Raw genomic sequence first — 14476 nt, 5'->3', positions numbered from 1 at the left:
GTTTGAAAAAATGTTTGTACAATAGAGGATAACATACACCGATTCGTATTTTGTCAATTAATGTTTGTTTGGGAGACCTGATAGTGTACACCCAACACAATTCAATTCGTGTGTTCGAAAATGACCTGTGTTAATTTGAATGTTATCTGTTTTATATAAAAATTATTGTATGATATGCTAGTTTATTGTGTACATGGTCACTGTCTTTGAAATTTAGCTCGAATACATCTGTTTTTCTGTTTCCTTTGATGATAAACATGGGCTCAATAATTTCTTCAAATGTGACAGATTGAACAATAAATCATAGAGATGTTCCTGTCCTCCGCATGCAATTACTGATAATTAAGAAAATTAAAACCTCATTCGGTAACATGTTTCTAAACCAGAAATTCAAGGAAGGGCAGTCTCTAGCAGGTTCTTATGTTCAATGTAAGCAATAACCACACTCCAAGAAAATATAAGAAATCATTGATTGGCTTCCACACCGAAATCATTGATTCGCTCTCGATCTTCATCATTCAGAAATCATCGACTCCTCATCCTCTTCTGTCGTAGGATATCAATGTTCGAATCTCCAATCTATCATCAGTTGATGATCAATACCATCATCCTTTCGTTACAGAATATCTCGTTCAGTTTCCATTTCTTATATAAAATATCGGATTTCTTCAATTTTAAGAAAATCTGGAATAGATTAGAAATTATCTATGATTTTCCTCATTCATTTGGAATCTCAATTTCAACTTAGTTTCTATTAAATAATTTTGACTGAATTCCGTATTTGTGGACAATTGATGAATTTGTGTTGTTCCTAGCTTATGAAAATTCAAGAATAACTGATTTTAATACTATGATCAAGCTTATACTTATCTCAATTTTGGTTTGTACTGATACATATAATTGTTAGTGTAGTTTAGGGAATACATTGTTAACCACTAGAGACAAGTATGAATGACAAACATCTTGACTGATAATTTTCACTCTAAAGTCTTCTTGTTTTGTTTTTTATGAAAGACACTAAAGTTTTCTGGGACATCCCATAAAGTTGAAACGATACAGAGAAGATTAGCATGGCCCTTTGCGCAAAGATGACAAGCGCAAACAGTGACGGATCTTGAGTAAATTCGTTGGGGGTGCCAAACTTCTATGGAATAAATTTCTATGGAATATATATTAAACAATTTTAGAAACTAACAATAAATAATAATTAGCCTAGTGGCATAAAATCTTTGAAAGTATCATGAGATTGTGGGTTCAAATGCCATCAAAAATGTTTTTTTAATAATACAATTTGTTAAAGTAAAAGATAAAAATACAATTTGTAAAAGTAAAAGATAAAATTTGTAAAAAGAACACTAGGTAATGTTGAACCCACAACCTTTACCAATTCATGGCACCCCCTTACCACGGCAACAACCGAATTGTCATTTATGTAATACACCTAATATGGTATATAAGAGAAATCTGGTTGGATGCCGTGGCACCTGCCTGCTCCTTAGAAGATCCGCCACTGAGCGCAAAACAATTCTACGTTATCTTTACTCTCTTCGTTTTCTTCCAAATGGTTCTTGGCTACGGTTTATTATAAATTCAATAATAATTACTAACATCTTGTCAAAAGATAATTAATATTTGTCTTGAACATAATAAAAAAGAAAAAGGATTGTTTGATTAAGAAAAAAGACTAAGAAATTTCCAAGTCACTTTTATTTTGTTTTTTATGAAAGACTCTCAAAGTCTTCTGCGTTATCTTCACACTCTTTCGTTATTGGCCTTTCTAATAAGTGTTTGTAAGTTTAATACATTTAGAAATTATAGTGACAACATATCACAAATTCAGAGATAAAAAATAGTTGCTTGCTTTAAAGTTTTAATTTTAGAAAGATACTTTAATAATTTCCTCAAAAAAAGAACGATACTTTAATAAAGTTTGTAATTCTGCTTTTTTGAAATTGTCATTGTCTTCATGGTGGATCACGACCTTATCACGCAAATCATGTTTACTTGACAGCATTCCAAAGTCTTTACTGTATTTGTCGTGCTGCTTCTTTTGTTTTATTCTTCATGTTAATATTTTTTGGAAGGGCAGTATTTACAGAATTTACAAAGATATTTTTTTTGTTATAAATATAGATTTTATATATAAGTGGGAGACAAACGGACAACAAAATGCGTCGTTAAACATGTTTACGTAAAGACATTTGTTAATTTTTTTTTAAGGAATATTTTCTTATTTTGTATATAGATTTTTTTATCAAGTTTTTATTATATTTAGACTGCTCTTTTAAGTTGTCATTGTTTTATATGTTTTTCAAGAATAATTTATGGGAAATGTTTTATATTCTTCTCCGAAACTTCTTGTGCTTGAGAGACTAAGCGTATGGTTACGACCAGTGTAGTCAGTATCGAGTGATGACTCGTAGGATTGCATGATTCTACGTCTCACAGCACCTCGATCGTGCTTCGACTTTACTCCGGTTTGTTTTTTCCTCTTTCTTTTCTCTATTTCCTTTGTTTTTTGCCGGTTTTCCTCTGTTTTTCTCTATTTTGTTGCTTGGTTCCTCTGTTTTTCCTCTATTGTCTCAATTTTTATGCATGGTTCCTCTGTTTTTCCTCTATTTTTCTCTATATTTCTCTCAACTCTATCAACAACCTACTGATCCTACTTACAAATCGTGTTACATTCTTTGTGTTTATGTTCGTTCACCGACCGACCGATCCTACATAGGATCTCGATCCTGACTACATTGGTTACGACTACAAATTCAACTCATTTAATCACACATAAAGTTACTCCTTATCTATTGTTTTCAATATTAATAACAATAAGATGATGTTTTTCTATTACGATATTTTTCAATTTGTAAATATGTTTAGATCATTTAAATTTATAGTTGTGACTACACAACAATCATTGCTCTTCGATCTTATCATGCAAAATGTGATTACGTGATAAGTTTGTTTGTAAATGTGCCACTTTTGTAATTGTAGTGAAGATCAGAGACATTTTGTAGTGCGGTTTTTTTTTTTTCCTTTTCTTTTTTTAAAGTTTTTTGATAAAGGTCCCTTTTTTTGGTAGTGGTCATTGTTTTCACTACACGTGTGTTCTCGTCCTTATCATGCAAATTTATGGGCAAAAATTTCGTTAACAAGTTGTCGAAAATTGCTCTTTAGTTTTTCATTTTTTTCTCTCAACCACACCAAAAAGACTAAGGCTCTGTTTGGTAAAAATAAGCTATAAGCTAGCTGATAGCTGAAAAGCTAGCTGATAGCTGAAAAGCTAGCTTATAGCTGATGACTGATAGCTGAAAGCTTATAGCTGAAAAGCTAGCTGTTTGAAATTAAAGTGTTTGGTAAAATTAACTTTTAAAATGAGCGATAAATATAAAATGACATAAAAGTACATGTATCTTTATTTTTTTTTTTTGAAGAAAATCTTTATTTTTTTTATAAATTACATTTATAAATATTTTCAACTTATATAGTATTTATCTTCCTTCAAAAAAAAAAAAAACTTATATATTTATCTTAAATATTTAATTTATTTCAAAGTATTTTTTATCTTCAAAATGAAAACTGTGATTTATGAATTAAATTGATATATTTTTTTAACAAATCTTGTCTGACTTCATTTTTATATTTTTATATTTTTTTAATGATTTTTTTTCTTTTTATTTTAATCAGTAAATAAGTCAAAAGAAAAAAAATGATAATATGAATATATAAGTTCAGTAGAATGTGTGCCTTTTGGAACAATATTTTAAAGAACTAGAATTAATCCTAAAAAAAAAAGAACTAGAGTTAAAATAAATGATAAGAACTAAAAAAAATGAGAGCTAGTGAGAGACAGAGAGGCGGTCGCTATAGGTCACCATTAGGGCTACCGCGCCAGAGCTTTTCGCCGGCAGAGAGGTTCGCTGGGGGGAGTGGGGTCCAGCCAGGGTGGCAGATATTGGGGGGGGGGGATAGGGGAAATTGGTCTGTGGTGCGGTCGAGGAAGAGGAAAGCGACGGAACCGGAGCTTAGAGGACAAGACATGTCAAGGGATTCAGATTGGCATGGAGGTTCGGTTAGGGCTTATGGGCAGCAGGGACGACAGGCTTCAGCTAGGGGTTCGAACGTGGCAGATTCTAGGGATCGGTATTTTGATGATTGGCGTGATGATCATAGGGTTTCCAATTATCATGGGGGTCGTGTGTCTTCAGCAGAATGGCATGGTTCGCACGCTTTCGGGATGGAAGGGGATCAGGGAATCAAGGCTTCTTTCTATGTTACAAACTTTCCCGACAATTTGCCATTGTTTCGCTTGAGACAAGCTTTTGAGGTATGTGGTGTTCTTACTGATGTTTTTGTTGCGAGGCATTGAAATGCAAGAGGACAAGAATTTGGTTTTGTTAGGTTTGCAAATGTTAAGAATAAGGATAAATTATCTAAGGCTTTGAATAATGTATGGATTGATCAAGACCGAGTTTGGCCGCGTGAAGCCAGGTTTGATCGTTTCACGCATAATGATATATCTGTTTCTCCATCCATTGTTCCTGTGAGGGAGTTGGAGGTGAAGAGGAGGCCGGCTGAGTTAAAAGCAAGTGAGGGAGACAAAAAAGTGAGATGGGGGAATGTGAAGTTGAGGGAGAAGGGTGAGGGAGGTATAACTTTAACGGTAGGGAGAGTTGAGGTCCCGGTGGTGGGTGTTGGAAGGAAGGTGTAACATCCCGCTCGTCAGCTAATGGAAATATTACCCGTGATCATGCCAGAGGAATTAATTCATGGGAAGTAAGTTTATGGTTAATAATTTATGACATGTCAGCATAATACGGGAAAAATATCAGAGTTGTTTTAAACACGTCCAAGTCAAGGGCAAAATGGTAAATTCATGTGGAAAGGATATTTATATTGTTTTGGGAGGAAAATATCTCATAACCCTTATCCTTTTCTCTTTCTTTCTATGTTGGCAAGAGTTTCTCTCTCTCTCCTTCTCTTCTCCCACGCCCTTCTCTCTTTCTTTCTTCAATTCTTCTCTAATTCTCCTTCTATACCAAGCATATTTTCTTGTTCCTTCATGATCCTCTAACTTGGGGAAGCTTGGTCTTCTTTGATTTTTCCTTTCCGCCTTTCAAGAAGAGATCTAAAATATAGGGTTTGATCTTGATCAAGAAGTTGAGGCTTTAGATTGTTGGTTTGGGAACTTATGTTGATTATGCTTCATGGGGTTGGTGAAACAAGCAAGAAACAACTATGAGCTAAGAAGCAAGAATTAGGGTTTGTTGGTGAGTAAGTTCAAGTATGGTTTCTTCATGATCAATCAAGTATCATGATGTCTTAGATTGCAAGAAAAGCATCAAGATAGAAAGTTTTGGACAAAGGAAGCAAGTGGAGCAAGGATAGGGTTTTGGCATGATTGGGCTTGGCACATGGTGATGCTTCAAGAACTTGGTTTAGGTGAGTTCCATAGATAGACTTCCCACCCTTTGGGATTGTGATTATGCCATGTATGTATATTATGAGTAATATGAAATTCTAGGGTTCAAGTGTTAGACTAGTTGCCCCCTTTATATGCCATGCATGCTATACGTGTTAATTCTTGCCATATGAATGTTTTATAAGTTTCCAATGATCAAATATGTTCTATAACACATAGAGACACTTGGTTTGAGGTTTTTGGGTCAAAAATACCATTTTTAAGTGTTCTGGACTGTCCTAACTCGCCACGGCGAGCTATTACTCGCCACGGCGAGCTAGAACTCCGAAAGGGGGGTCCTGCTCGCCCCCAACTCGCCACGGCGAGCTACCACTCGCCTCCCCAGCAAATCTACTCGCCTAGGCGAGTAAGACAGTGAGGAATCTCATTGTTTTGCTCGCTTCATGCAGGCATGGGGATTCGCGACGCGGTTTTCTCCGTGGTGACTTTTTACGAATGAAAACCCCTCAAACCAAGGTCCTAAATGAAGATCAAGGAAAGCAAGATTCTTATGTTAAAGAGGCAAGTATTATGCATGTTAGTAAGGCATGGTACACGAGAGACTCAAGTCATGAATCGGGTAGCAAATTATTCGTAAGCAAGGGAAAACTAGAGCCTCGACATAGTCGTCGAGAACTAGCTAGTTTGCAAGAATCCTTAGAATGATAAGACGTGAAGTTAAGCCCTTCATATATATATTTTAAGAGTAGTATCTTCTTGAAGAAGCAAGTGCCCTACGAGTATGGCAAGACGTGAATCGATTTCATATCCATTCACAAAGTAAGTTAAGCAAGCCTTTAGTTTACCTCTAGTGGGATCGTTCAAGGATCCGAGGTAAAAGAGATAGTATGATTAGGTCTAACCTTCATACATGCATAAGATCAAGATTATAATAAGAGTTTCATGTCTCTTGAATTCCTTCCAAGGTTGGGTTCAAGGGGTTCCCCAAGGGGAATGGTTAAGCCGAAAGGGAGCCGCATTTCACTAAGTTAAAGTGTCGTGTCTTTTATATACCTTCCAAGGTTGGATATAAAAGGTTCTCCTAGGGGAATGGGGTAAGCCGCAAGGGACCCGCACGTTCACTAAGGGAGTCCGGTGCGCTATTGCAAAGCATTTTCACCGGTAGTAAGGGATGAACTTCCGGGGTTACTCCACTCGGAACTAATCCGTAAAATGAACTCAGATAAGATGTTTGTTACACGCTATCATAATCAATGAAGCTGACTATGCATATTTATTATTCATGTATATGTTATGTCATAGAGCCTTGACGTAGATCGTCAAGAACAAGTAGAGACTTGGCGTAGTTCGTCAAGAAGTAATAATATAGCAAGAATCACTTAGGTGATAAGAGATGATATGTTGTAGATACAACATATTAAGCAAGTAGAAGCAAGTAAAGAAAGATATGCCGGTGAGGATCTTAGGTTTCCCCTAATCGTCCGGTTTAGAATCGTGTCATGATTATGGCAAGCTTAAGCCTAGATGCATAGAGTGTATTCTTAGCATTGCGGTTTTAGTTTTCCCTTAACCGCCATGGCACGTATAGAAGAGAAGCCTATAACAAGTTAAGAATATAAAGACGGCCCTAGCAAGCACCGCCGTCTAAGAAAGCAAGTCCCCACACACGTATAATCAACCGGCAGGTTGTATTGTAGACATGTGGTGACCGTAGGTTTCCCCCGTGGTTGCCTATAGCCTAGGGTTAGGTGGAACTCACTGAGACATTATGTCTCATCCCAATCCTTATTTGTTTCAGATAAACAGGTTGGATGGCAAGCTAGTAGCCGAATGGACGTTTCAACAAGTGATCGTTCGTACCCGCAGCAGGATGTTATGGATTTCGAGGATGTATTTTATTATACTTTAGAAAAGATGTGTAGTATATTTTGTACGAACGCATGTTGTTGTAAATAATATTCATTCGTAATTTTATTGTTGCATATTTTAATGTATCCAGTACTAAACTTAACGCACGTACTAGACTTTCTAGATACGTCTGGTATGGGTGTTACATTTGGTATCAGAGCAGGTCGATTCAGACCGTGCCTTGGGTCATTAAATTACAACAAAGGAAGTGGGACCATTGGGTTCCGGGTAAATGTTCTATTTGTTGATGTTAGTTGAGCCTGATCAACTCAATTTAGCATTTAACGATTAGAACGGATGCCTGAGAGCTGAATAGGACCCAGGAGGAACGAAGTATGTGATGAAGAAGTTCGATCGTGCCAAAAGGTGGCCGGTGAACTAATCAAGTAGAAGTGTGAATCCTCCGGGAATGTAAGATATGTTAAGAAGGAACGTTCCGACCATGTCGGGTAAGATGTTAGCAATACTTCATGTACCCGTAATTGAAGAAGTTGGATATATGTATCTAAGCATGACCAAAGATTTCGGAAGGAGTGGTTGTTGGAACGGGTTTATGATATTTTGGAATGTCAGTATAAGGTTACAAGATAGTTAGAAGTCGACGTATGTTGACGGAGTCAGCAGGCTCTCAGGAATAGTATTATATGTGAACGAAGTTAAGGATTTAAGAGAAAGATTTGTGCTATCAGGATTAAGGCATTGATTTCCAATGTGTCAAGAATTGTATCGGAAAAGGTTGATGTTGACGTGCATATGTTATAGAATATTTCACGATGATAGGAATGAATGATGTACATTGTATACTTGAGAACAAAAACTTCATGTAAAGAATGTTTTTGGAAAATAGAGTTGGAGAAGCTCACCAATAGCAAGCATGGGACAAAACTTTCCGTTTTTATGAAATCTTCCATTTCGTTCCTATGGTTTGCAATGACTATTGGGGAGATGTCTTCACCATAATCTTTTATGTGACGAAAAAAAAAAATCTTTTATGACATCAAGTAACGAATGCATATCATATCATAAGATTTTCAAGGAAAAAGGCATGGGCAACCATCAATGAAATCGATACGGTTTAAGGTAGCTTTGGAAGTTTATGTCTTAAGAGTTAAGAACAAGCCAAGATCAAGAGTATAGAAGTTCCGACGTTTAAAAGGAAAGTCATAGATGTTTTATGCATGAGACATGAAGTTAGAAGTTAAAGCGGTGCAAAGTTATAAGAAATCCCGAGGTATACGGATTATGTGGAATTATGACGTATCTCTCAAACCTATGTTTTGCTTAAATGACTTGCTAAGGCTCATTATGAAGTTGAACTATAAAGTTTAAAGAATTTTAAAAGATTTACACGTATGGGTGATTGAGGTTGATATTTTGAAAATTTACGAGATTTTCTAGGAACCGGTTTGCTTCGACACTCATAGAGCGAGCTAGACTTATAAGAGTTTAGGTTTGATGGCACGTATGTGTTATCAACTCGTTCTATGATTTTAGAGCAATGACCGGGGCCTAAGCACAGTATTTATATAGTAGAAAATCACCAACGTCAATAACCCGTGCGTTAGTTTACGAAGTTTTTCTTTAAAAGAAAAATTAACGAGCAAGCAATGGTGTGATTAAGCAAAATATAGTATGCGAGAATGCGAAGCTACTAGGATTAGATGTTCAAGAAGATATGTTCAAGTGCTAGACGAGTTGTTATAGGGATTTGAGTTTGTTTGGAAACAAGTTCAAGTATGTTATGTATACCTCAGCAGGTAAATGCAACCAGTAAGAACGTAAAGTTTACCCCCAAGTCAAGTATTATGAGCATAAGATAAGTTATCACAAGTTTTGAAATTACAAGACAAGTGTAAGGTTGAGATGTTGGTTGCACCATGAAAGATTTTGAGGATAGTTCAAGAAGTAAACATTCAAGTGATAAGCATGAATTGAGGTCTCAAACGCTCTAACAGATTAGATTAATGGTTTAAGCCAACCGGTGGGAATCAGAGTAGCGCCGTAAAAGTTAAACGGTAATCGCGGAACATGGAAATTTAGTAAGTATGAATCAACATGAAGATTTTCGGTTGGTAACACAAGTTTAACAAGAAGCATAGTAAGGCAAGCGAAGAGTTCTCGATGTGATAAGAGTATGTATGAATGATGAATTTGGAAAACATGTAAGAAATCATAAGGTTTTCTCATGAGATTCAAGGTAAAGATCGAAGTAACAAGAATGATAATCAGTATTCGGATCAGGTAGTAATGTTCAAGTAATAATTGAAAAGATTATTTGGAGATTCAAGGGTAGTGTTCCTAAGAAGAGAAACAAGTTCATGTCAAGAGGTTCAAGGATTACCTACGAGTATGTGAGCGGTATTGCGAGTATGTATATCGGTTAAAAAGAAGAATCCACCTTCGAAGTTTAAGCATGATAAGTGTAGGGAGATGCGACTCTCAAGTTTTGTTCAAAGAGGATCATACTTTCGTATGCACTACTTGTTGAATGAAACGATACTTGTTAAGACATGTCGAGTTATGAATTTATAACTTCTAAAAGTTAATCTTGGTATTAAGGAACTTGGGAACGATGCTTATTTTCAAACTCATGGAATTTTACATTTTCGAAACTGATAAGATACGTCGTAAGTAAACTCTCTTAAGACGTACAAGCTTCAGGACCAACTTGTCGTGGACAAGTTTGGGCGAGTTGTTAAATCTTTTTTCAAAATATAGAAACTCGTCCGGTGGTTCTGTGGTACCATTACAAATTCAGTTTTGGAAATGATCAAATCTTTTTGGTCATGTATTTATTCGTTCCAAGAACCCGAATACCAGAGCTTAAGAAAATTTCTTCAAGAAAGATGCTAGAACATGTATCGTTATCATTTAACAAGAGACGGCACTTGAAAGTATGCACACGTTGTGGAAACGACAATGTTCGCATGAAGCCCATATCCTACAGGATGCATGGAAATGTGTTAACAATGTTTGATGTATGAGCAAGTAGATTTGCTAGAAAGTTTCAAGAGCGTGTGAACCACGATGTTAGTGATTAATTGTCAGATGAAAGGTATTGTTAATTACACATCTTGATGTCAAACAATATGAGTTACCCCTTAGCACGGGTGTGATAAGATGCAATGAGATTGCAACGAAATCAGAAGATTTCCTAAGGCTCTGAAAAGAGATAAGAGATTCATGGAACCATTTATATGAGTAATGCATGTGAGAGGCATGCGTCTTAAGGTACAGTAAGTAAATTGATGCATGAAGTATATGTTTACCCGATAAGATTATGTATGCATGAAAGGATGTTTAAACGTTGCAAGTAAGCACTGCAGGGCAAACCTGGTTTCCAGTAGGATTCTAGTTAAAAAGGGCAAATCCTGAGTGTTCATGTTTATGTTAAGATACCTTTTATGAATGGTTTATGTTAAGCGGGTAAAGTACGAGTCCAAGACGACAAGTCTGTGTGTAGCAAGGAATATTATAAATCATAATGTAACCGGTTAGCTCTAAATTTTAAGTGATATTAAGATCAAGAAGGCTATGTTCAGTTGCATGTGGGTTAAGAAACAAGATGAGGACCTGATACGAGGAACCCTTTGAATATGTATGACTAGAAAATGAGTGGTTCAGACCATAGATGATAAGTTTTTATCATGAGGATTGGTAGTTGATCTCTAAATTTCGAGGACGAAATTTCTTTAAGGGGGTAGAGTGTAACATCCCGCTCGTCAGCTAATGGAAATATTACCCGTGATCATGCCAGAGGAATTAATTCATGGGAAGTAAGTTTATGGTTAATAATTTATGACATGTCAGCATAATACGGGAAAAATATCAGAGTTGTTTTAAACACGTCCAAGGCAAGGGCAAAATGGTAAATTCATGTGGAAAGGATATTTATATTGTTTTGGGAGGAAAATATCTCATAACCCTTATCCTTTTCTCTTTCTTTCTATGTTGGCAAGAGTTTCTCTCTCTCTCCTTCTCTTCTCCCACGCCCTTCTCTCTTTCTTTCTTCAATTCTTCTCTAATTCTCCTTCTATACCAAGCATATTTTCTTGTTCCTTCATGATCCTCTAACTTGGGGAAGCTTGGTCTTCTTTGATTTTTCCTTTCCGCCTTTCAAGAAGAGATCTAAAATATAGGGTTTGATCTTGATCAAGAAGTTGAGGCTTTAGATTGTTGGTTTGGGAACTTATGTTGATTATGCTTCATGGGGTTGGTGAAACAAGCAAGAAACAACTATGAGCTAAGAAGCAAGAATTAGGGTTTGTTGGTGAGTAAGTTCAAGTATGGTTTCTTCATGATCAATCAAGTATCATGATGTCTTAGATTGCAAGAAAAGCATCAAGATAGAAAGTTTTGGACAAAGGAAGCAAGTGGAGCAAGGATAGGGTTTTGGCATGATTGGGCTTGGCACATGGTGATGCTTCAAGAACTTGGTTTAGGTGAGTTCCATAGATAGACTTCCCACCCTTTGGGATTGTGATTATGCCATGTATGTATATTATGAGTAATATGAAATTCTAGGGTTCAAGTGTTAGACTAGTTGCCCCCTTTATATGCCATGCATGCTATACGTGTTAATTCTTGCCATATGAATGTTTTATAAGTTTCCAATGATCAAATATGTTCTATAACACATAGAGACACTTGGTTTGAGGTTTTTGGGTCAAAAATACCATTTTTAAGTGTTCTGGACTGTCCTAACTCGCCACGGCGAGCTATTACTCGCCACGGCGAGCTAGAACTCCGAAAGGGGGGTCCTGCTCGCCCCCAACTCGCCACGGCGAGCTACCACTCGCCTCCCCAGCAAATCTACTCGCCTAGGCGAGTAAGACAGTGAGGAATCTCATTGTTTTGCTCGCTTCAGGCAGGCATGGGGATTCGCGACGCGGTTTTCTCCGTGGTGACTTTTTACGAATGAAAACCCCTCAAACCAAGGTCCTAAATGAAGATCAAGGAAAGCAAGATTCTTATGTTAAAGAGGCAAGTATTATGCATGTTAGTAAGGCATGGTACACGAGAGACTCAAGTCATGAATCGGGTAGCAAATTATTCGTAAGCAAGGGAAAACTAGAGCCTCGACATAGTCGTCGAGAACTAGCTAGTTTGCAAGAATCCTTAGAATGATAAGACGTGAAGTTAAGCCCTTCATATATATATTTTAAGAGTAGTATCTTCTTGAAGAAGCAAGTGCCCTACGAGTATGGCAAGACGTGAATCGATTTCATATCCATTCACAAAGTAAGTTAAGCAAGCCTTTAGTTTACCTCTAGTGGGATCGTTCAAGGATCCGAGGTAAAAGAGATAGTATGATTAGGTCTAACCTTCATACATGCATAAGATCAAGATTATAATAAGAGTTTCATGTCTCTTGAATTCCTTCCAAGGTTGGGTTCAAGGGGTTCCCCAAGGGGAATGGTTAAGCCGAAAGGGAGCCGCATTTCACTAAGTTAAAGTGTCGTGTCTTTTATATACCTTCCAAGGTTGGATATAAAAGGTTCTCCTAGGGGAATGGGGTAAGCCGCAAGGGACCCGCACGTTCACTAAGGGAGTCCGGTGCGCTATTGCAAAGCATTTTCACCGGTAGTAAGGGATGAACTTCCGGGGTTACTCCACTCGGAACTAATCCGTAAAATGAACTCAGATAAGATGTTTGTTACACGCTATCATAATCAATGAAGCTGACTATGCATATTTATTATTCATGTATATGTTATGTCATAGAGCCTTGACGTAGATCGTCAAGAACAAGTAGAGACTTGGCGTAGTTCGTCAAGAAGTAATAATATAGCAAGAATCACTTAGGTGATAAGAGATGATATGTTGTAGATACAACATATTAAGCAAGTAGAAGCAAGTAAAGAAAGATATGCCGGTGAGGATCTTAGGTTTCCCCTAATCGTCCGGTTTGGAATCGTGTCATGATTATGGCAAGCTTAAGCCTAGATGCATAGAGTGTATTCTTAGCATTGCGGTTTTAGTTTTCCTTGATGGCATCCTTATCTTTGGAGAATCAAGCAGTGATTGATAAGTTGCAGGTGGTGTGTGATTTTCCTGAAGTTTTCCCTGATGAAATCCCTGATGTACCACCGGAGAGAGAAGTTGAATTTTCTATTGACCTTGTTCCGGGAACGAAGCCTGTGTCTATGACACCTTATCGTATGTCAGCTTCTGAGTTGGCTGAGTTGAAGAAACAGTTGGAGGAATTGCTAGATAAGAAGTTCATTAGACCGAGTGTTTCACCTTGGGGAGCGCCTGTATTGTTGGTTAAGAAGAAAGATGGAAGTATGAGGTTGTGCATTGATTATCGACAACTGAATAAAGTAACTATAAAGAATAGATATCCACTTCCTAGAATTGATGATTTGATGGACTAGCTGGTGGGTGCACGTGTGTTCAGCAAGATTGATTTAAGGTCGGGTTATCATCAGATTAAATTAAAAGATGAAGACATGCAGAAGACTGCCTTTAGGACGCGATATGGTCATTATGAATATAAGGTGATGCCTTTTGGTGTGAGTAATGCGCCTGGCGTGTTTATGGAGTATATGAATCGCATTTTCCATGCATTTTTGGATCGCTTTGTGGTTGTGTTCATCGATGATATTTTGATTTACTCTAAGACAGAAGAAGAACATGCAGAACATTTGAAAATCGTTTTGCAAGTGCTGAAAGAGAAGAAGTTGTATGCTAAATTGTCTAAGTGTGAATTCTGGTTGAACGAGGTAAGTTTTCTGGGCCATGTTATTTCTGGTAGTGTTATTGCAGTCGACCCATCTAAAGTTGAAGCAGTATCACAATGGGAGACTCCTAAGTCAGTTACAGAGATTAGAAGCTTTTTGGGTTTGGCAGGATACTATCGAAGATTTATAGAAGGTTTTTCTAAGTTGGCACTTCCGTTAACTCAGTTGACGTGTAAAAGTAAAACCTTTGTGTGGGATGTTCATTGTGAGAACAGTTTTAATGAATTGAAGAAGCGTTTGACGACGGCTCCAGTTTTGATTTTGCCAAAACCTGATGAACCTTTTGCGGTGTATTGTGATGCGTCCAAATTGGGTTTAGGCGGTGTGCTTATGCAAGATGGTAAAGTTGTTGCTTATGCATCAAGACAGTTGAGAACTCATGAACGAAACTATCCTACTCATGACC

The 14476-nt window shown here is 37.1% G+C and overlaps 1 non-coding gene across 1 annotated transcript; it reads left to right on the top strand.

Moving 5' to 3' along the window:
* Positions 1-1022: 1022 nt before the first annotated feature.
* Positions 1023-1124, top strand: LOC146914562 (U6 spliceosomal RNA). Its single transcript, XR_015016988.1, has one exon. It is a non-coding gene; the product is annotated as a U6 spliceosomal RNA (small nuclear RNA).
* Positions 1125-14476: the final 13352 nt, after the last annotated feature.

The sequence above is a fragment of the Medicago sativa genome, chromosome 6 (assembly GCF_051527215.1).
Source record: "Medicago sativa cultivar Bolivia chromosome 6, Bolivia_mono, whole genome shotgun sequence".
Taxonomy (NCBI): Eukaryota; Viridiplantae; Streptophyta; class Magnoliopsida; order Fabales; family Fabaceae; genus Medicago; species Medicago sativa.
The sequence above is the reverse complement of the archived record's forward strand: the minus strand, read 5'-3'. Positions and strand labels throughout refer to the sequence as shown.